Here is a 24,457-nt window from a genome sequence, read left to right on the forward strand (position 1 = left end):
TAGCTGTGCATGGATTTCATTGTAATTTACTAAGAGCTTCCTTTCTCTTTGCAAATGCTTTTTGTTTTGATTCCAGCCACATGATCATTTAGTGCTGTAGGCGCAGCTCAATTTGGAATGAAGCCAATATTTAATGCAACTTAGGTATGAGTAATGAAGTTAACAACCTGTTCTCACTGAAGAGGACTTCAGGAAAAGAAAGTTGTACTGCTATTTTTGCTATAGGTTATTTAAATATGTTCTGACTATGTATCTACAATTTTTCCTTTTTAAATTTTTTATGGTTTTTAAAAATCTTAATAATTTTTTTCTTTTTCTGCATAAGATGGGCATAAAATAAAAATTTAGAAAAATATTTGGTTTGCGTAAAAAGAGAGAATGATTGCACTCCTGGCCTCTCTTCCACCCAACTTGAGAAATCTGCTTTTGCAGATATGTGGGCATGTTTTTTATTGTTTTTTAATATACATAAAACTTTGAGAATATGCCATTTGCTCCCCCCCCCCATTCAAAAATTTTGAAATGACAAGCCTGAATGGCTCCCCCCCCCCCCATTTCATTTAGAAAAGAATTACCAGGTGAATAATACTTTTGGAAGATAAAAGACAGTTTATCTGCAGAAATGAACTTTCGAGATATTCGAAGATACATGTTTTGGATTTCATGTTAATAACAGGAAAATGTTAAAATTTGATGGTTTTTTTGTGCTTTATTTTCAGCGGAAATTCATTAAAGAAGCTTAAACAATAAAGCTAAAGTATACAATAATGACAAAAATGCAAAGAAATGAAAAGTCTGCAGTTACTGCCCTTTGTTTTCTGACGGATGAATATAGAAGTTCATTATTAATCTGCATTATTTATTAAATTATAAAACATATGCCTGAATATTGTCAAGTTTCCCATAAAGTATAAATTTTTTATACAGCACCCCCCCCCCCCCCCAAAAAAAAAAAACGACTTAGCTTTTTTTCAAAACTTTGAGTGTTGTATTCTTAGACTTTTTGCACTTATTGCATTCTCATGCCTACAGAATAAAAAATGGTTGTTTTTGATAATAATGTGTAAAACTCTACCACCAGGCAATCTCAGCGGGTGATCTGCAAAGGGTCAAAAGAAATATGCTCCAATGGCCAGCACAAGAAGTAGAGCATGGGGACCCACGCATCCAAGTGCTGCATTCCTCATTAAGTGTGCCAAGGAGAGAGAGAAGCTTAGATCTACCCTGCAAAGCCAACTTCAAGAGCATATGCTGCAGTATGTATTTATTTTCCTTTGTCAAAAGAACTTACCTCTTGATTCTTCGGGAAACTTCTGAATTTTGATTCTTCTTCCAAACTTTCTAATGAAGTAAATATCTAACGAATTTCAATCAAATTACCAAATTTCTTCTCAAAAGGGATTTTTCAATGATGAGAAGTGCAGGAACAATCCCTGCATCACAAAACATTCGCTATAAAAAAAAAGAAACATTTTTATCAGGGCTGGATTTGGAAGTGTGGAGGCGCCAGGGTATCGAAGGGAGTAGAGGCCCATAATAAGGGTTTGAAAAGATCATCATATTTTCAAAAATATCCAATACTTTGATTTATATCCAAATATTTTGATATATATGTATGTATATATCCGATATTTTTGACCTGTGAAAGTTAGGATATTTTGTAAAAAAATTTTGTTGTGGTAGCCTCGCCTGCTCTCCCCTAAATCCGGCCTTGGTTTTTATACGTGAGTAGGAAAATTGTTTATGTCTGTTAATTTTTAGAATATGTTTATTTCATTTTTCATCTTTTTAAAACTTTTATTTTCAGAAAAATGCAGTAAAATGTTCCAGATTTTTCTGTTAACTTTTAACTTTTTACCTGCTGTAAGAAATGTTCATACCTTACGATAGAAAATGAAACTTATGCTTCTTTTAGAACTTTTTTTTTCAAACCTAAAAGTTATAGGTTTATTTTTAAAAAACTTCAAATTAATAAAAATAGGGAATTCCATTTTCAAATTTGAGTTCTGTCCATTTTCCGAGTGCCTAATTCCTGATCCTGTACAGGGTCAATTCAAAAAATCCCATTATTTAAAAAATCCATTTTACACATAATTTTTTCTTGCTAGATTCATTTATGTAAAATCTTCCTCATTTTCATCTTTCAATGTTAGCACCTGAAATGATGAATTGTTTAGTTATAAGTGTGCAGGGTGTTAACAAAAGGAGAATAAAAAATCCAAACCAAAACTAAAGATTTAAAAAACAAAAGAAAAAAAATAAGCCATAAGATGTAGTAAGGGGATCTTTGTACCAAACTTAATAACTAAGGAGACTTTTGTACTAAGAGTTGCCTTTTATCATTGCACGAAACAGAGCCAGTGACTTATTTATGAAACTATTATGCATGCATTGTTATACTAATCATCACCCCATTAAGATTGATATTCATACCAAAAATAAATTCTATCAAATAAAAAGTATATTAGCAGTAATTTTCAAATGTACTTTTTCTCTTTCAGTATGCTCAAGAACAAGCTTTTTGCTGACACTTTAATTGGTGTTGACTCTGGCAAACACTCTGTGAATGAAAACAAGTTTTCAACCCAGTGCCTGCATCCTAATCTTCCACAACTTCATCATGCCCATAAATCCATTTTGAAAGTTCGTACTCCTGCTTTTTATGACCATCTCATTGAACACAAAGAGACTCATCTTGGTGTTGAATCCTACAATTCATTTCTTGGCGAATCAGAGCTGCAGCAGTTTTTAGGGTGTGTATCACTTACTATTTCCATATTTTGCTTAAATTGAGTCTGTGTTTCGTTGTAGCAGTTATTATTTTACTTTGCAGCCAATGTCCTTAACAGTAAATGGTAATGAATAATCAAAATATGTATATAAATGAATATATGTGAGTGTGTGTATGTTCTTTTTACAAGATCACAGTTAATGTCAGATCTTTGTCAAATTTGGCACCTTGATGCTCAGGAATTCACATATATAATTTGTTATTTTAATTTTAAAAGAATCCGAAGAGGTATAAATTTAAATTTGGATTCATAAAATTGCCCTTTTCCACACATTGATGGATGGTACAGTGTTCTTTCTTTTTATTTAAGCTTGATTGTTGAGCATTCATCACTTGACACAACCTTTATTTTGGAGGTACATCTTGAAATGCCAGGCAGAGCAGCTAGTTTATATAATATTCAAGAATTATTTTGGAAATATTATCTTTTTGAATTTATGAACTGTGATTTTGGGTGCTTCTGATATTGAAAATCTTAGACAGTTAAAGCAGTTCTAATATTTTCGTAAATTACATCATTTAAATTTCCATTTTATTCTCTGATGCATTTTTAAGAAGTTGAAGTAAGTGTCTTATTGAACTAAAAACTCAGCTTTAGCTCAAGCAATTTGTAACTTTACTTAGTTCATCATGTTGTTTATAAAGTTTTTTAGTTACTATTGTATCCTTACCTTTTTAAGGTAATCTATAAATTGAGTAAGTAGAGGTGAATTATATTCAGGAACAGGATATCACACTTTAATGACATTTAAGAGACTTGTACAAGAGCTGCTATTTTCCTTTTGGAGGAAGAACAGCTTTGTTATAGAAGGTTACTTTCATTGTACTCCGTTTACTATCTAGATTTTACTGCATGGATAGTTATATTCTGTCCCCCCCCCTCCTTTTTACATGAGGTACTTCATTCTTATTTCCTATTGCATATTGTTTTGAATCTCTTATTTATCATCTGTTAGAAAGTGCTTCATTGGGAATAAAACTGTACTGTTCTCTGTTTCTTTACAGGAATGTATACTCTGATGATGATATTAGAAAACATGAGTGTGAAGCCCTTCGCCTTAGCAAGAAGTATATTGAGTTGTCATGTCAGAATAAGGGACCAGTGAATAAACATATTGTTGATGTGGATGAGTTTGAAAAGGAATCTGTGAACTCAACTTGCACTGACACTTTCGTTACTCCTAAAACAAGTCCGGTATCGCCCGAAAATAAGGTAGATGTTTCCGACATGTTTAGATCTGCTCAAAACCGCTCGAAAAGAAGCAACAAGGTGGAAAAGGCAACCATTTCTCAAAATGATGCCTACAACGGCTCGACTTTTACTGTCAAAAGTGTTGTTAAAAAAGAGAGACAAACTGATAACAGGCAACTTGATACTTCAACAGAAGAAGATTGCAATGAGAGGTATGACAGAAGCATTGAGGGGTATAAAATTGCATTTCAAGGAAATGAAAGCCTGTCAGGATATTCTTCTAGGAATGATGGCACAATCTCTGATCAGGAATCTGAACCTGATAATTTTTCAAATGTTGGGAGCATGGTAAGGAGTAATACTTTCGATTTAGAAACTCAGGGGCCATTAGAGGATGCTATTGATGACACTACCAAATGGTGCTTCAGGAGTGAAGCTCAGCTCAATGGCAAATCCAAAGAGAGCAGCGTGGAGAAAGAACATGATGGATTATCTATTAGAAAACTGGATAGTACAGGATTCTTCTTGCATGATCATACCCCATCTCCCAAATCCAGCCTCTTTAAGCATGGGTTTCCTAAGGAAATGCAATATAGCAGTGGTCATGAATCTGATTCCTCGTCCGGTTTGCACATCCGGCGTTTCGATGGTAGTATGACCGACTCTGGCTTTCTGTCCCACAGCACTTTCAGTGTCATTTCCGACACTGGAATATCCAATTCGATATCTTCTTCTCTGATTCTGTCATCTGAAGACAGTCCACCAGTGACAAGTGCTCACATGAGTGAACTAAATTCTTCGAACTTGGAGAAAACGAAACATTTATCTGGCTCCATGTTTCCTTTTTACATCGACATGAATAGCCTACCTCCTCCTTCACCTAATTCTAGAGCAGAAAAGAAGTTAAGCCCTTCACATACGTATATGTATATTGATGCTAGAAATCCTAGGAGCAATATGAGTGTCAGGAAAAAATTGTCATACATGAATACTTCTTATGATGAATTTTTAACTGAGCTTGAAGCCACAAACAACTATTCTTCTAAGGAGCCTTTAACTAAGGCGCAATCAATATCTCATTTAGATGCGTATCGAGAGGAATTTGTGGTGAATGGTAAAGATAGACATCAAGCCAAGTCCCGACCACAGTCTTGTTATATGTATGTCGACTTAGATGCACTTAAGGATGAATCGCATGGGAACCAAAGCAGAAGTAATTTTGAAGAGATTTCGAAAAAGCAGGAACAGAGTGCAGTTGCAATGTTTGTCAATTTACACGAGGCAAGTAATCAAGGTAGTGATACGCATGATGTAGATAGTGATAATACTGAATTGGATTTAAGTGGAGAGGTAGATTCAAAAACAGTGCAAGAAATAATGAAGATTACTAGAGAATATCAAGCGAGCAATCAGAGAAGGAAACTTTCAGATTCCTCATTGGCAGAAACAGTTCAAGAGAGGACTGACCCTAACCTGAAATTTTTCGCATTAACAAAGAACAATGAAAGTAGGTCTGTGTCATCTTTGGATTATCAATCTGTTATTGGCCATGATGAACCCCCACAAAGCAGAACCCCCACTTTTGTTCGAAAGGCACGTAGTGCACATAGATATTCAGATGGCATGTATTACGATAACCTGTATGTGAAGAAGATTTCTCCAAACTTTTGCAATTCCGTTGATGGTAAAATATGGAATGATTCAAAAAATTGTCAGGTGAATGACATGAAAATTTTAAATCATACTGTGAAACTGCTACATAACTTTAGGAATGAAGAATCATCAGGGAGCTGCTCAAATTTGGGGAAAATCGATAATGATGAAAAGTTAGATAGTTTTGATAGATTGAAATGGAAGTCCACTGGAGACATGGGAAAGTCTAAATATGGCTCAGCTAGTGATGAACATGGCTTACTTCCTATGAGTCCAATCTTAAGAAGAAAACCACAGTCAAATGATGTTCCAAAGTCTGCTCCTCCTCCAATAATTGTTAAAGCTTCTACAAAACCAGAGGATATTGATGCTTTGAAATTCCCCAAATCTCTTATAGAAGAAACTTCTAAACTTACTAAATCTCCACCTGTTGAAATCAAACCTGAATCAATGCCAAATGCAAAAGCAATAGAAAAAGTCGATGATGTGAAAAGTTCTAGTGAAAGCTTAAAACTTGGCTCTGAAGAACCATCAGAATTAAGTGATTTTAAAGACAAAAAAACTGATTCTGTTAGCAGGTCTGGATCTTCAGGGATGACCGCGAGTGGAGGGGATTCATCATCTGACAGACACATTGCCCATGATGTGATAAAAGACAAAATGGCACATTCATCATTGTCTTTCTCTGTTTCTTGTGATTTTGAGGATGATTCAGAAACTATTTATTCTGAAGTGTCAGATGTTAGTTCTTCATTGGGAGGTATCGCAAGTCTGGAAAGACATTGGCGAGAGACTCATAAGAAACAAGGAGAATTCACTAGTCAAAACTCTACTATTAATTATCAATTGTTGGAAGCATGTTCTAAACTTGGAGAAGATTTGTTACGTATGTTTCTTGAAGAAATTGATACTGATATAGTAGTTGAAGTGGACGGGAAAGAAATCAAGGCTCATAGGTATTTTTGGATTTTTAATTCAATTCTCATGCATCAGTATGATTTGATATATATTGAATTTTTTTCCACACATGCTAAATTTTGAAATTTTATATTATTGCTAATTATTTTTCTTAACCTTTATTTTTAATTATTATTTAGAAGTAATATGCTAATTGTTGATTCTCTCGTGATAACAAAAAATGCTTTTATAGAATCAAGTTTGAAATATCTGTTAATGTGATCACTACTGTTAAAAATGCACATCAGCTGCTTTCATAACCTCTTCTGAGGATCAAGCTGTTGTATGCTGTGCAAGGTTTCCTATGTACCCACATAAATTTTAAAATGTATAAAAATTGCTGTGTACAGTAAAACCTGTGTATAACGATACTGTCTATAATGATAAACGACCTGCCTACAAAGATACTTCCATTTGGTCCCCACGAATTTCCTATTTACTCGATGCATTTTAAACCTGTATATAATGATAATCATTTTCTAACAAAACTGGTCTACAACGATATTTTTTTTCTCTCTAATAAGCTCACTGATGAGCCTGATTGTTTTTCTTCCGTCTCAAAAAACAACTCCATAATGTCTGGAATGTGAGACAAGAAAAGAACGGATTCTTCCAATGTTAGTCTACCATTTTGTAGCTGAAGGGTCAAATTCAAATGTGTACAAATGTTTTATTTCTTTTGGAAATGTGTGTGAGCGTACAACTAGGAACGTGGGAATTTTTTTTGTTTTTTTTTCCGTCAGTGTCATTTTATTTGTAGAGAATAGATTCCACGTGATTTGGAAAAACCATGTTTTAAGCAAAATGCGTTTTTGACGTGATTTGCATAGAAAAAGTATTATAAAAATTAACACTTAAAAAAAAGTTAATTTTTTAACGCTTTAAATAAAAAGGAAAAAAATGTAAATTTCATACAAAATAAACTAGATTTTTGATACATAGTACTACCTTTTACTTCAAAAAACTTTCATTTTAAATTCTATTTAAGGCTGTAAAACTATATTTTTTGATTTCGGAATTTTTTCTTTCAAACTGTCTACAACGATAATCTCTCTATAACAATATCTTTTCTCGGTCCCCATAGCATCATTTTAGACAGGTTTGACTGTATCACCGACTTCCTATTGTGTCCAAAATTTTTGTCAACTGCATGCAGTGCATTTGCTGCATACCTGCCAGAAATGGGTTTCATCTACTCACATCCACAAAATATTTTAATTAATTCCACTTAAAGAAATTAAAATTAAATTTAAAAAAGTATTTTTTAAATATTGCATACTGTTCAGCCTTTAGAAGTTGAATATTGTTCAAGTTAAATTCAACAATGAAATTTCTGTGAATGTTCTGGTTTTAAACTTTACTTCACTTAAAAGTTAGGTACAAGAAATTCGTTTCCATTTCTTGTTGCAAGCTATATTCAATATAACTTTAAACAGATTTGCCTAATTTCCTCTACACTTAATGCTTTCATTAAACTCCTCAATCACTTTTTTAAAAGAATGTTTCCATTTTAATTTTCTAAAACATATAAAAGAAAAGAGCAAATCTTTTTTGAGAAATAAGTGAAAAATGTTTGTAAAGGATAATGAAACCATCTTGTCTTATTTGAAGATCAAAGAGTTTTTTAAATACAAATGTTGCCCCCACCAGAAACATTTTTTTTTGCATGAAAACTAAATTTAAATCTTTTAATTTCAAAGTATTTTTGCTGCTGGTTAATATTATTTGTTTCTTTAGTATCTTATTTGTGCCATTGAGATATATTGTGCCTTAATATTTCTTCCATTTGCTGCTAATTATATTTTGTTGTGTCTTTTCATATCTGTTAGTGAAATCAAAACATTTTAAAGCTATATATCCACCCTTTTATGTAAATTTAGCTTTATGCAAAAATCAAAAATTTTTATTCTGTGAATGTTTTCAAATTTTTTTCTTCTCATTATAGATGTATTTTGGCCTCAAGATGTAAATACTTTGCAAATCTTCTGAGAAGAAGTAACCCTGACAAAAACTCTAGCACCATTAGCTTGGAAGGGTAATTGTATAGTTTGTTCTTGTGCTATGTTGCAGTTGTAATTCATTCATTCTTTAAATGTGTTTTTACTTCATTGTAGATTTAGCCACAGTGCTGTACACTTTGCACTTTGCCATATCTATAGTGGAGCTATGAATATTCCCAAGGATTGCAATATTTCTGAATTAGCACTACTGGCTGACATGCTAAATTTAGAAACCTTGACTGATGTCATAGTCTTCCATTTAAAAATGCATTTTTGCCACTTTTTTCACAGGGTATGTATGATACATTATCTTTTATTTCTGAAATGATATTGAAGTTGTTGACATTATTTTACTCTTGACTTTTTCCATCTCTAAATTAATAAGAACTCTGATATCAGGCGTGTAATTTCAAAATTTTCCTGGGGGATGGACTCAATGCTTATTATATCAAAAAACAACTGAAACCATGGCCACACAATTGAAATGCTTTGATTTTTCAAAGCCAGGTGTGTTAATTGCCCCCCCCCCTCTCCCCATCCCAATGACAGGCATGACTTACAACTACTTACAGTTCAAAGAGGGGTGGGGGATTCTTTTCTATTTTGAATATTTACTTCACTGTTGTTACATCATCATTTATCGTAAGTTAGATCACATACACTATTATAATTTTTTTTTCGAAAGTTATTGATTTTTGCATCATTTAGAAAAAAAGCCACAAAAATGTAAATCATATTGGTACTTCATATTAATTCAAATAACATTGAGCAAGTCAGTGATATGTGAAGAAAGCTGTAAATTACAACGTTTAGTGCTTGAAAGGTTGAGCTTGGATAAGTCCCGTCTCACTTAAAAAAAAAAAATAGATAAGTTAGTTTATTACTACAGATGTTGATGAAATGTATTGATTTTATAAATATTTTGTTGCTCTTAGAGTGCAGATACAATCTTGGAAAGCTGGGACTTTTGTTTGTTATACTGTAGCAAATTGATTTATTATTTTGTACACTTAAAATGTGACAATTTTTTCAAGGTCCATATGTATTTCTATTCATGACAATTATTTATGAAACATTTTTTTTATTTATAATAAGTCTTGATTTTGTACATATATGGTTAGCTTACTGTATCTTATATGACACTTAACAACATTCTTCAAGTATTCAATGTTGTTATTCATTTACCTCATAGGAAAAATAATTAAAATTTCTGCAATAAAATATTTATTAGGAATGTAAATGTATAATAATTATTTATTTAAACTATTGAATATAGTTAACATTCACAAACAAATGAGGTGAACTCTAACGTAGATTTGTAGTTGAGCAGAGAACTTTATATTATCAATTGTTAAGATAGATAATTATTTTAGTTAGATCAATGTTATGTCATTCACAAGTTGTAAGAACTAAGAGTAAATCTATTACTAAAAAGCTTCTATTTTCGAAATTCCACATTAATTTTTTAAATATAATGCCCCAACAATTATTAAAATTTTTGCTTTGACAGATTAAAAATGATATCTCTGAATCAATTACCTACAAAAAGAAAAAAATGTTTCATACATACAAAGTGTGTAAATGTAATAAATTTTGTTTAAATATAATTTCATTGCTTCATTAATTTTTCAGCCTTGTTTGCAATGTGTTCAAGGAGTTGTGGAATGTTTACCGCTTGCTGCAGTCTGTGGGTTAAATGAACTGCGAGATAAATGCATTTACTGGCTTGGAAAATATTTCACTCGAACGTGGCCAAACAAATCATTTGCTGCTCTGTCGGAAGAACTTAGGGACTTGTGTTACAATGTTACTACTCATAATTTGGTATGCTTTCTTCTTTATTACAACATCATTTTATTGCTTTTTTACTTTTTATAAAGTTGAATATTTGCTCTTTTTGCTTGTGAAGATTGAGCAATCGAGCTTATGTGCATTTTCTGTGTTTCATCAAGCATTGAAAAAAAGAAAAAAGCATGACACTTTAGCCTGCAAATAGAACCTTTTTCTGAAACTATTTATCCTGCAATCTGAATTGCTATTTTATTTCAATTACAATTACTGTTGTTGTTGCATGCCCCCATTGGACCAGGTCCATGACATTGTACACTCTAAAGGGTCGCCAGCGAAATCCAGTTTGGTGAGCCCCAGACATGCGAGAATGTGTTCAGGTGAAGCCTGCTCAGAAGAACAGTTGGTACAAATATCAATTACTGTTCTTCTGTGTACACTGTTATTCAGATGCAGTGACATATTTACAAGTTTGGGGCCCGTTTGCAAAGCATTTCTCAAGGCCCCTTAGGAATGAACAGAACTACACAAAATATTTTTCATGTGTCTATTTGGAAGGGGGGGGGATCTTAATTGGTTTGATTGAGTACCAATTATCACATCGTGAAAGTATTGAGATTTGTTATATTTTTATGTTTGTTTAAAAAAAAGCCATAAAGAGTAAAATTTACATAACCCATAAAAAGCAAAAAGTATTTTACATCTTTGAAGGTAAAATAAAAAAAAGGTTTTAATCTTAAGAAATTTTGATTTTTGATCTGTCTTTATTTTAAAAGCAGAATGTATAAAATTTTCATCAATGAAAACTTGAGCAAAATTCTGTTTCGGAAGCCTGCAATGTTGTAGAACAAGATGTAAATAGTAAAACTTATAGTAGTGGGGAAATCGACTGCACACTGACAGGAGTGAAATTTAGTTATTATTCCAAATTTGAATCACATTTTCTAAAACTTGATTCAACTCATCTGCATCTGATGTCGTATTTGTTTACACTTTATTTCGCCATTGGTTGTGTCACACATTTAATGTATGAATTTTATCAAGATTGATAAATAAAATATTTTTATCTATTTCTTGAATAAATTAACACACATATAAGAAAGAAAATGGCTATGACTGTTAAATAATAGGGAATTATTTGTGTGATTATTATTATTTTGGAGAATGTAAAGTGTAAAAACAATTTCTCCCTTATAGGCGATTGATACTGTGATAGATATGACTTTAAATTGTGATAGACTTATGAATACCTTGCCACAATTGAAATGGACAGAACCCATTTTTGGTATGGTGACTAAACTCCTACAGGACTGTATTCATTTTATGGCGAAGAACTTCAATAAGATTTTGAATTCTGAAACATTTATTGCCTTGGGAAAAGTAAGTCTAAGTAGTTTAATTTTTAGTAATAAAACTATTTTGAATGAATATTTATGCATCAAGAGCATGATTCAATCAAAAATAGCATCATGATTTGAATTTTTATTTTTGAAATATTTTTTTTTATTAATTGGTTATACATCATGTCATATCATGCCATATTTAGTACACCTTTAAAAAAATCATAATTTTACTGTGAAGCCATTTGAAGTTTCTAAAATGCTTAAAGGGAGTGTGTTATTCAAGAATTCTTCAAATATTATTGCTCATAAAAATGTGCAGGGTTTGTGCGGGTCATGGAAATTCTGGAAAGTTATGGGAAAAAAAATAGGCAAATTTTTCAGACCTGGAAAAGTCATGGAAAATTGAAATTTTCATTCAAAGTCATGGAAATGTATTTAAAGTCATAGATAACTGTCTTAGTCAATGAGGAAGCAACAGTAGCTAAAAGAGCATTAGAAATCTAGAGTGATATAACAGTATTGCTTATATAAAAGCCATTAAAACTGGAATTTTGAACAATCCGAAAGACAAATCTGAATTTTGAAATCTCATTGTATCCACTTCTGTAGCAGCTGCTCGTCTTTTTCTTCAATGTAATTTTACTGCTTGGACATCACTCATTTTGAATTTACCATTATTTTCAACACTTCTTATATTTTGTATTCTGTAGTAGCGAACTTGTACATTCTAGATTTTCCCACTCCACTCAAAAAACCCAATTCAATTGTATCCTAGTTTGTTTCCATCACTCGTAAAAACTTTATAATGTTGATCAGAGTTTGTCTTAGTTTGTTGAAGGTTTTAGAACAAAAAGATCTTTAGTCAGGTGATAGAATACAGAAATAGAAGAATTCTAATACTCTAAAACAGAAGTGCTCAACATGTGGCCCGCAAAACTAATCCATGCGACCCACTGCTACCTTCAATGTCGGGCATCAAACACTATGCTCTGGAATTTCTGAATTTCTTAAGCATTGAAAATGCAAATAAGTAAACAAGTATATTTGAATCCGAAGATTTGTTCACTACTAAATGCATTTTAAAAATAAATATCTGGTTTAGAAACATGAATTAACAAAAGAATGGTGCTTTGTACTTTAAAGAACCAAAATGAGGTCATGAAAAAGTCATGGAATTTTTTCATCTGAATGAAGTATAAACCCTGCATGTGACTTTCAGGAATATTATAATTTATTTTATTAGTAATTATAAAACCTGCAACTAACATAACAGTTAAGAGATGTTTGTTAAAGAGGTTAAATTCAATTAAAAATAAGTAGGATGTTAGCAGATAATGTGTACTAGAATAAAAATCAATGCAGATATAAAATTCAATTTAATTCATCAGTTAATAGATTCGTAAATACTGCTTTTTGTTCTTTTTTATAATAAGAATACTAATCAGAGGTTGTTTGAATGACATTTAAATTTTTAGGGTCAGAGTTGGAACATCACTGCTTTAGAGGATGACATCATTTCTTCAGTTGAATTAACTACACCAGATGTAGCATGCAGATCTTACGTAACTGTTAACAATCTGCTATTATTAACAGAAAGTGATGAAACCACAGAATATGGAGAGTTTACTCAGGTATATTTGTATTTTAAAAATTCAATTGAGCCTTATTTTATTTTCTTTTTGAAGTTTTACTTTGAAATTAATCTTAAAAGAATATCAATTGTATATTGTCTATATAATACTTTATATGGGGCAGTGAGAAGCATGGGTGGATTTATGGGGGGTCAGAGGGGGGCAATGCCCCCCCAGTTTTGGGAGAACTTTATATAGTAACAACACATCTTCCAAAAATAAAAAAAAAAAATCATTTTTTTTTCTTTTTTGAATAGTTCAGAAGAGCATGGGTGGGTTTATAGTGGGAGGGGGGGGCATAGGGGCAATACCCCCCAGTTTTGCGAGGACTTTATAAAGTAACAACACATCTTCCAAAATCTTAAAACAAAAAAAAAATCATTACTTTTTTTCTTTTTTGAATTTTTCAATGAAAATATAGAGAATAGCGAATGTACTTTTCTGATGGGAGAAAAGAAAAAAAAAAAAGAACAATAAATACAAATAGCGCAGCTGTCCTGGGGTGCTGAAAATGTGTCTAAATTCAGTATTTTGGACTGATAACCATTTGGGCAAGTGTATGAAAATATAAGCTAAACAAGCTGTCCTTTAAGCTGCAACACTTATAATAATTGACGATTATTTTAACAAATTAGAACCTAAAACGAAGGGAGGAAAACTCCCCCCCTCCTATTCGCGCTAACAGAATGATCTACTCGTTATGATTTGTGTCCACACTTAAAATATATTTGTGCGCATAATATTTATGTTCTTAGTAGATTAATTGACTTTTTGAGAGATTCTAAAAAAGAGTTTTTTTTTTTTTTTTTTTTTTTTTTTTTTAAGAGAGAGAGAGAGAGAGAGAGAAAGAGAGAAATTTAATTCTATCCCAAACTGAATAAATTTCAGTTATCTGAGTGTTCTGATTAATTGAATCTTTTTACTTAGAGGGAGAGTACAATTTTACTGACTTTATAAATACTGTTTAAAAAGTAAGGTAAGTCATAATCATCTAAATCTAAGTGAGTCAGTCCTTGTCATTATTGAAATCTAAATAATTGTGTCATCAAAAGTTTTGGAAAAATTTACTAAAATTTTATAAAAATCTATAAAAACCTAACACAGATTGGTAAAATCGTAAAAATCCTTTAATCGTAAAAACCGACAAATTTTTGTAGAAATTACAAAAAAAAAAAAAATCAAGCAAAAATCTGCAGGTAAGAATGAATTACACACAGGGCTGAATTTGCCTATAACATAAACAAGCTATTGCTTAGAGCCCATGCTTTGAAGTGAGTCCCTAATTCCCCCCCCCCAAAAAAAAAAAAAATTGCATGATTCGTTCCTTAAAAAATGGAAGTTGGTTGAAAAAACAAACTTCATTTTCAAGTGTTTGAATATTTGGAAACGTATGGCTACAAACCTTAAATTTTAAAATTTCTAACAAATGGTTGAGGGAGAAGAATGCGAAAATTTGTCAAAGTCAGCTCCTTGCTACATCCTGCATAAAAAAAGGAAAAAATCATGTTTCTCACATTTGTAACATATTATTTGAAATAAATTTTTGTGACTAACATGTTTCATATCTTGCTATATATTCAATCTCGAATTCAGTATTTTGGAAATTCTTTTGTATTGATTGCTTTTATCTTACTTCTATTGCATATTGTTAATCTGTTTAGCCTGAAAAAAAAAAATGATACACTACCACTATTCCTTTTCGTTTTCTGCACTACTTATAATTAAAAAAAGGTTGTTGTAATGAGAAATCTATAGTTTATTTTTTCTTTCAAACTTAAAATGGCTGTTTCTTAGAAAGTTTGAACAATACTGTACAACTATATAATCTAGTTATCAATTTCTATGTCTGTCCCATTAATCTTAATAAGGCTTCAAAATGCAGAATTTTATGTCCGTTTTACCAAATTTCCTCCGGGGGAGAAACCCCCGGGACCCCTAAAATCGAGATATTCAATTTCCCACTTAAAAGGGAGCCCATTGTCACTCTCTTAATACCAGCCCCCTCTCTTAAGGTCAATACAAAAAGGGCAGCATTAAACACACATTAATGAAAACAACACACAAAAAAGTAAAGCATGGACATGCATCACAGACAACAGACAAAAACATAGGGGTGGGGGTTATAAAAATGTCGCTCAAAAAAAAAAAAAAAAAAATCCTGCCCCCCCAGGAACTCAGTCCTAAATCCGCCTATGGTGAGAAACAGAGATGTAAGGACCAAAATTCTAAAAAAAAAGTAGTACAAATAGTAGAAGAACCTGTCCTTTGCATTATGTCGTGGTAGGTGCTGCTATACAGCAGGATTTAGAAAAAAAAATTTCTATGAAAGCCCATGTAGGATCTTAACTTTAAAATTGTTTTATTCAAGACTTTTTAAAGCCCAATTACAACCCTTTGCTTCTCACTACTTCATTTGTATTTGCAGTTTTTTTAAATTTTTTTTTCAAATTAGACAAGTTTTTTTGAAAGCTTATTTTATTTATTTTCTTCTAATTAATTTACAGAAAGTTAGTTATCGCAGTAATAATGCAGTTAATCATTTTTACTTTATTTTTTATTTTGTGTCTGTTTTCACAGGGTCAGTATCATAAGTATCTTTCTCTTGAGTTTTTGTCCTGAATAATTTATGTGTGGCACACATTCTACTTCAGTCAAACTATCAGTTAAAGCTAGAAAAATATCAGTTCCATTTAACTAGACATAAGCATAGCAAGTTTATTTTGGCACTTTAATGAGTGAAAGCATTTTCTTTGATTCAATTTTTTATATGATAGAAAGTGTTAGTGTGAAAATCTTTCAATGTATTTATTTTTGTATCACTTCTCCTCTAGAATTTTGTGGACTTACTGCACAAAATTAGTCGGCACTGTGAACGATACTTGATTCAGAATGCAAACAAAGTGGTTCACTGTGAAAGCTGGGCATGTCTTTCTCCTCAAGTACAAAAGAGGATTAAGGATGGTAATTAGTTCTGTTTCTTAATTTCTTTAGCTAATACAGCATGCACCCAAACCTCTTTTTGTGCGGTCTTTTTGCGAGGTTTTTTTTTTTTTTTTTTTTTTTTTTTTTTTTTTTTTTTTGTGGTGCGGTATATGAAAATTTCAATCAGATCGGGATTCAATTGACCATACACTGGTGTGCAAAAATTAAGAACGAAGTCGAAAAATTAGCTTATCAGCTGAACGAAGAGGCAGAGTGGACAGAAAGACCAATCAGAAGTTTAAGTAAGGTGATGTACGGTAGCACATGCGCAGATATGCAGGCAGACGTAATGGGGGAGTGTCTGAGTAGTATAAAGCATGTTGTTGGTGTAAAGATCAGTATTTCTGGCAAAGAGATTGCACGCCGTATAGCAGTTAAAATCACACCGAGTTGCTGCCTCAGCGAGAAATGGCGAATAATCAACCTGTTAGACGACATCTGGATGCTTTTACCCTAGGTTGAATCATTGGGAAGTTGGAGGAAGGCCACAGTGTGACAAGTGTGGCTGCAGAGTTCGGAATTGCTCACAGTATCGTTTCACGACTTTGGAGACAATTTCAAACTACAGGAACAGCTTTCAAGGGGTTCAGTAGTGGTCGTCCACGAGGAACCACACCCGCAGATGTCCGGTATATTGTCTTACAGGCCAGAAGAAACAGGCGGCAGACAGCGGGAGAAATCGCTAGACACACGACACAGGCGAATGGACGACCGATATCGCGTTTTACAGTGGCCAGAAGACTGCACGGTGGTGGTCTGTTTTGCATGGCGCCCTATACGGTGTGTACCTCTAATGCCTGCCCATCGGAAAAGGCGTTCTCTATGGTTCCGGGAACACCGGAATTGGAGAGACAATGAATGGGGACGAGTACTCTTTACAGATGAGAGCAGATTCGGTCTGAGTAGTGATTCTCATTGCATACTCATCTGGAGAGAGCGGGGAAGCCGCAATCATGCCTCGAACATCATTGAAAGGGACAGGTATGGAGGTCGCGGTGTTCTCGTTTGGGGAGGCATCATGCTTGGTAGTCGTACAGACCTTTACATCTTCGACGCAGGTTCAGTCAACGGGACCCGTTATTGTAACGAGATTCTTCTTCCATATGTGCGTCTTTTTAGAGGCGCTATGGGTCCGCAGTTCCTTTTCATGGACGACAATGCACCATGTCATCGCACAGTAGCTGCCGAACAGCTCTTAGAGAGTGAGGATATTGAGCGTATGGATTGGCCGGCAAGATCTCCGGATCTCAATCCCATCGAGCATGTATGGGATTTTCTAGGCAGACGCTTAGCAGCTCGTACCTTACCACCAGTAACGATTCGAGAGCTTCGATTGGCGCTGCAAGACGAATGGGCAGCAATGCCTCAACAACTCATTGACACCTTCATTCTCAGCATGGGCAGACGCTGTGAAACCTGCCTAGCAGTCGGGGGAGATCATATCCCCTACTAAAGACCGGATGTTTCTTGCTGGACACCCATCACAGGATGTTTCGGCCTTAAGTCGCATTGCGCTCCATGCTACTTTTTCAAAAAATCTTCTTTTTATCCCTCTGATTTCTCTTTTAGTAAGTGTTGCTTACATTACACGTGTCCTTACGTATTGGGGATCTTACGGTATTAAATGTGTTGATTTGGAAAGCTTTTGTACAAAATTATATTGAAAAAACTGTCTCATCCTTAATTTTTGAACTCCAGTGTAGTATTTATGAAATGGACTAAGTTGTTGATTAAACGAACTTTTTTTATGCGATCTTTCTTATGCTGTCCCTATCCACCTCACAAAAGAGGTTTGGGAGTACTTATAATTCAAAATATTTGTTTACGAAATGCATACTAAAAATAATAATACAAATACAAAAGTGACGACCAGCAACAAGCTCTGAGCGCAGCTAGACTGGTCCTAGTCAATTTACAATCCCCAATGAAGACCAATGGCCTTCTTAAAACTATCTACTCCCTTGCTCATTACCACCTCTTCTGGTTAACTGTTCCAAGGTTACACTACCCTGCTAAAATAATAATTTTTCCTAACATCCATGTTAGCCTGAGATTTAAATAGCTTAAAACAATGACCCCTTGTCCTGTTTTCAGTGCTAAACTTCAGCCCCGTAACATCTTTCATTTTAATAAATTTAAACAACTGAATCCTGTCTCCTCGGTCTCTTCTTTGCTCAAGACTGTACATTTTTAACCTTCTAAACCTGGAATCATAGTCTAAGTGAGAAAGTCCATTTATTAGCCTTGTAGCCCGCCTTCCAATACGTTATTGTCTTTCTATAAGGAGACCAAAACTGAACAGCATACTCCAAATGAGGTCTTACCAAACTTCTATACAAGGGCAGAAGAACTTCTTTAGATTTGTTTGAAATAGATCTATTGATAAACCCAAGCATTTTATTGGCCTTGTTACTAGCAGTGCTGCACTGTTGGCTAAACTTTAAATCCTGACTTATTAAGACCCCCAGATCAGTAACTTTGTCTGCCTGACTAATGACTGAACCTTGCAAATAATAACTTGTACACTTATTTCCATGCCCTAAATGTAGCACATTTCCCAACATTAACAGCCATACCCCATTTATGAGCCCACTCCGTAATATGATCTAGATCCTCTTGCAGCTGTTTTGCTTGTTCTTCATTTTCTACAGTCCCCATAACTTTGACATCATCAGCAAAACAATTCATGTTCCCTGAATTATTTTTGTGAATATCGTTCATAAAAACAATGAACGAAACAGGACCTAACACTGATCCTTGAGGAACCCCCCTTAAAACCTCACTCCAATTAGAATAATTTCCCCTTACAACTACCCTTTGTTTCCTTCCTTCCGGTCAGCCAGTTTTTTACCCAAATGAAAGTTTTCCCTCCTATTCCTATATCTGCTAATTTGCTAAGTAGAGCAACATGCGGTACCTTATCGAAAGCTAATTGAAAATCAATGTAAACAACTTCTACAGGCTTCTTATTGTCCAAAGCCATGGTAACTTTATCATAGAAATGTAATAAATTAATTGCACAAGATTTACCTTTCCTGAAACCGTACTGAAAACTAGTCAATAGATTATTAGTCTCTAGAAAATTTACTATCTTAATTTTTATCAATGTTTCAAAAATTTTGCTAACCACCGAAGTTAGACTCTCAGGTCTATAATTTCCCGCACTCCCTTTAGACCCTTTCATGGAGAGTGGTGTAATGTTAGCCAGCTTCCAGTCCTCTGGCACTGTCCCTGAGTTATAAGAAGCATTGAAAATATTTACGATTACATCTGCTAATTCCTCCGCACATTCAACTAAAATTTTTGGATAAATATTGTCAGGTCCCGGAGCCTTAGTCTCTTTAATTTTTTTCAAATGAAGTAAATTGTCATCCCTGGAAAATACAAAGTCTTCAAGCTGTACTATAGCTTGTGTCTTGTTGGTGTCAACTGTTGAGATACAGTTATCGTTAAAAACACTGGAAAAAAAGTTATTAAGAACATTAGCAATATCACTATCGTCCTGAATTAAAATTTCGTGCTCATCAACCAGTGGCCCAATATGACTATTTCGAACTTTCCTCGAATTAGCGTATGCAAAAAACCACTTGGGATTCCTGTTTATGCTATCTGCCAGTCTTTGCTCCAACTCTCTTTTCTGAATCCGTACCAAATACTTAAATTTACGCCTTGCCTTACAATATTGGAGCCTATCTGCACTGTGACCAGTTTATCTAAACCTATGAAAAGCAGCTTGCTTGTAATTTAGAGTGTCTTTAATTTCCCTGGAGAACCACATTGGCTAGATTTTAGTGTTGACACACTTTCTCCTAAAGGAAACATAATCCCCAACCGTTTTTGCTAGCTTTTCCTTAAACTCTGCCCACTGAAGATTCACATCGCTACTGTCCAACCCAGAAGAAAAAACTGCTTTCAAACTCTGCAAGTGCCACAAAATCAGTATTTCTGAAATTGGGCACAAACCTAAAATTCTCTACTTTGTGCGTATCAAATTTAATCCCAAACCTAATACTGTTGTGGTCACTATCTCCAATGTGTTCCCCTATACATAACCCCTGAACAGAACCTTCCATATCACAGAAAACTAGATCCAAAATCATGTCCTGTCAAGTACCCTGAGTTACAATTTGATCTAAAAAACAGTCACCAATTACTTTCAAAAATTCCTCTTCTCTGCTATTACTATGGTAAAAATTATTCCAATCAATTCCTGGAAAATTAAAATCTCCCATTATGACTGACCCCTTGCTTGAAATGTCCATCTTGACCCTGGCTTAAGTTGGGTGGCCTATAAATGTGCCCTAAACGTAGTTTATTGCCCTTACTGCTCATCAACTCCAGCCAAATCATATCAATCTCATTAGGTTCATCATTAATTACCAATTCGTTGCAAGTTAAAGTGTCTCTGACATAAAATAAAACCCCACCACCTCTTTTACCTACTCTATCTTGTCTAAACAAATTATACCCAGCAATAGATAATTAATCATCATCACTTTCGGTAGCCCATGTCTCGGTAACTCCAATAATATCCAACCTTTCGTCTATTATTATGCTTTTCAATTCTTCCATCTTGTTCCTAATACTACGAGCATTTGTATAAAAACCTTAAGTAAGCCCATCTTACCTTTATTTAATGCTGCGCAATTATTTGAATCCCAACTGTTAAAATCTTTTCTCTTTCTAATAATCAGACTTTTCTTTTAATTTATATCGTAACGCATGCATATAATCAAGGATGATATTTTATAGAGATAATTAAAGTTTCCTTTCTTCTCCCTTTTTCTAGTACCAAAATGCTTTTTTTAAGCCCAGCATTTTATCAAAAGTGTAATTGAACTCAAGCAGAATATAATGATCAATGCATTTATTTCCAGTTTGTCCAGTTGTTAACATAATTAGTAGTATTCTTCAATAAGAATAATTTCAAATGAAGTTAAAAAATAAGTAAATAAAAAATAGTGATCTTTTCTGAGAAAAATTTAATGAAGAGCCTTTTTTAGAAAACTTTTAAACATTTTCAGATTGGGTTTGAACTTGAAAAAACCGACTCTTGAAATAAGACCCTGGTAGTATTGTATTTTATTAAATAGAATCATTGAAATTGATTTCACACAGTTCCGACATATTAAATATACAACCTGTTTTCGTGCAGTCTTTTTTTTTTTTGTAAATGAAAATTTTAATCAAAGTTGACAAACTTATCTTTAAAATGAGTGTTTAATAGGATAATTTTGAGCGAATTTTTTGTGTTTTTTTTTTTCTATGCAGTCCCTATCTACTGCACAAAAACAGGTTTGAGTGTATTGCCAAAATCTTTTAAAATGTATGTTTTTAAATCTTTTTTTAAAATTATTTAACCTTTTCATTCTTGAAAGTTTAAAGTGTTTAGTGGTCCCTTTCTTGCACTGAGGTTTTTAATTGCAAAAAATGTACATGTTTTGTAGTTATAAGAAACCCTTTTTTTAGTGTTTAAGAGTCATGAGCTTCCATATACCTAGCAGCATTCTCGAATAAAGTATGACCGTTGTTTAGCACCCAGAAGCTGAAATCACTTTTTCATGTGGGGGACAAAAGAAGTTTTTTTTTTTTTTTGAACCCCAATGCTATAGTTTTTGCATGATGTTGCTGAACATTGGCTTTAGCATCAATTCTTTCTGCAGGAGGGTAAGAGTTTTACTTCTTGAAATAATTGCTGTTTTTCACAAGTTGTTATTTGTGCAAACTGCTACACACATCTGTGTTTAATTTTAGGAACTTCATAAGTTTTCTATGAAATTATCATTACCAACCTTTGTAAAATGTTATATTTCCCTCATTTAGCTGCAGTTATTGTGTTTGAATTTGAGAAGCCAACTGCACCTCCTCCTCGTCTGTCCAGTTTGCAAAGGGTAAGATGAAATAAATTGTTCTTCATAAATGTGACATTAGGAATTTTATTGCTATTTTCTGTAAGATTCTGTAATAGACTAATGGGAGTACATTTAACCCCTCTTCTGAATACCAAAATTATTTTTTGAAAGTATATTTTATTGTAACAGTTTGAAAGAAGGGGAATTTGTTTTAATTAACATAAAAAATATTGAAATAGGACATATATTTTATGGAATGAGTAACATTTGTAGTACAATCGATGCACGTTATAACGACCCCTGTCCTCCAAACAAAATTGGTGGCTGTAACGAGAGGTTGTTATAACATATTGCATGCCATTTAGTCTTTTTTTTTTTATTGCAGGAATAGTTTTTCAAACTTATGCTTCATCTGAAAAGATAATCAAGAAACTAACAAAATAATAAAATACGTAGTTACATTAAAAAAAATATTTTGCTAGTTTCATTCTCATTTTAAATTTTGTGCTAAAATACTATCCATAAATTACACATATAACTTAAAAAATAATTCGTTTAAAGACAAAATACATTGAAAGTTGTTTTAAAAATTAGATGGATTTTTTTTTCCAAGTATATCTTTTTTCTATTACATAGATATTGTAGAAGCTTTCCACTTTCTTGACTTTTTCCAAAAAATGTAATTCCTAATGTCTACTCTTTGTGTGCGATTTTCATCATTTTTTTTCTTTCATCTTCATTCCATCAATTACAGGTTAGTGGACAACCTGTAATTGATTTCAATTGAAATATTCTAAATTTAAAAACAAAAAAGGTGTAAATATTAGTTCTAGAATAGTTAGTCCACAGGAGAACAAAAAAGAAAGAAATTTAATTTTGGCAATATATTAGAATGAAGGGTTCAGTTTGGATGCTGTAATGGACAATAAAATAACATTGCATCTATGAAATAGAGAACGGGACTTCCTGTATTAGTCGCTATAACGGAAGGGTCGCAGTAATAGGGGGACGTTCTAAAGAGCGTTGGCTATATGCTTAAAGTTCTTGTATTTATAGCATCATCTTTTTTTGGAACTGTGGTCTCCTTATTCGTGTGAAAATATTACTTGATACAAACAAACAAACAAAAAAAGTGTTGAAAGGAAAATTTCTTACTATGCCAATACAGTTTTGATTTGAGAACTTGTTTTTTCTTAGTTGCTTTGATGTCTGTGTTGTTGTTGCCTCGTCTGTGGAAGTGCAATAAGGTCTAAAGATTTCCAAAAATATTGGGGATTGGATTTTGTGAGTTCTGGTGTCTGAAGGCTGATTGGAATGGTTTCTGGTGATGAGCCTAACCTAAAAGCATAACTAGGATTGCTTGACAATTGAAAACGTGTACAGGCGTTTATTAGATAAGGGGGCAGTGTTCGCATATGGGGTAGGATCTGGTCTTGTCTTGAGAGATATCTTCATATTCATGAAATGACCAGTACGGAGTCATGCTATTACGGATGAGAGATCCCCAGAGCAGTTGAAATCTGATGTAAAAGGTTTCTTAAAGTTTGCGCTTAACACTATTCCTAGAAAATGTTTGCCATTGCCATCGAGAGGTTGGACTTCTACCTGTTGGTCCACGAGAGGTATTTTAAATGTCCATATCTCATATCAATGTTCAAAATTAACAGCATGCAACAACTAAACCAACTCTTTTAATTTGTAGAAACTGAAGAAGCAGAGTGAAGCTGAGGATAGTGGTTGCTTGGAAAGGTCAACTTATCCTAAAAAAGGCAAAAGTATGTACTTGAAGAAGCATCCACAAGAAACTACATTTTCACCCAAGCATTCTTCAAACACACAATATGCTTCCGATCAGAAAGATCGGTTGCCTATCCGTAAAGAAAACAGAAAATATGATTAAAAAAATAGTGTTTCGCCAATCAAAGAAGAGGCACAAAACAATTCTATTGACCGTTCTGTACACGACACTTCTTACGATGTCCTGTCAAGTGCATTAAATCTCCACAACTCACCATGTTACTTGTCAAACAAAGGATATATTGATGCTCACGAGGAAGGGACAGTTTGAGAGATCTGCAAGATTTGCCTCAAGATCAGAGTCAGTCACCGGTACCCGTACCAGAATGGGAGAGACTCTCAACTGGTGAGTGGTCTTGCCTTGTGCGATAATGAAGGGAGCAGGAGTCCAGCCCACTGCAGCGACAATCCAGATAGTCTCGAGGTGAATGAAGAAATTGTCTTCCGATAGCAAGGATGAAGTAGATGGGT

The 24,457-nt window shown here is 33.5% G+C and overlaps 1 pseudogene; it reads left to right on the top strand.

Moving 5' to 3' along the window:
• Positions 1–1,128: 1,128 nt before the first annotated feature.
• LOC129234022 (uncharacterized) lies at positions 1,129–24,447 on the top strand (annotated as a pseudogene).
• The last annotated feature ends 10 nt before the right edge of the window (positions 24,448–24,457 follow it).

This window comes from Uloborus diversus, unplaced genomic scaffold (genome assembly GCF_026930045.1).
Source record: "Uloborus diversus isolate 005 unplaced genomic scaffold, Udiv.v.3.1 scaffold_919, whole genome shotgun sequence".
NCBI classification, from domain to species: domain Eukaryota; kingdom Metazoa; phylum Arthropoda; class Arachnida; order Araneae; family Uloboridae; genus Uloborus; species Uloborus diversus.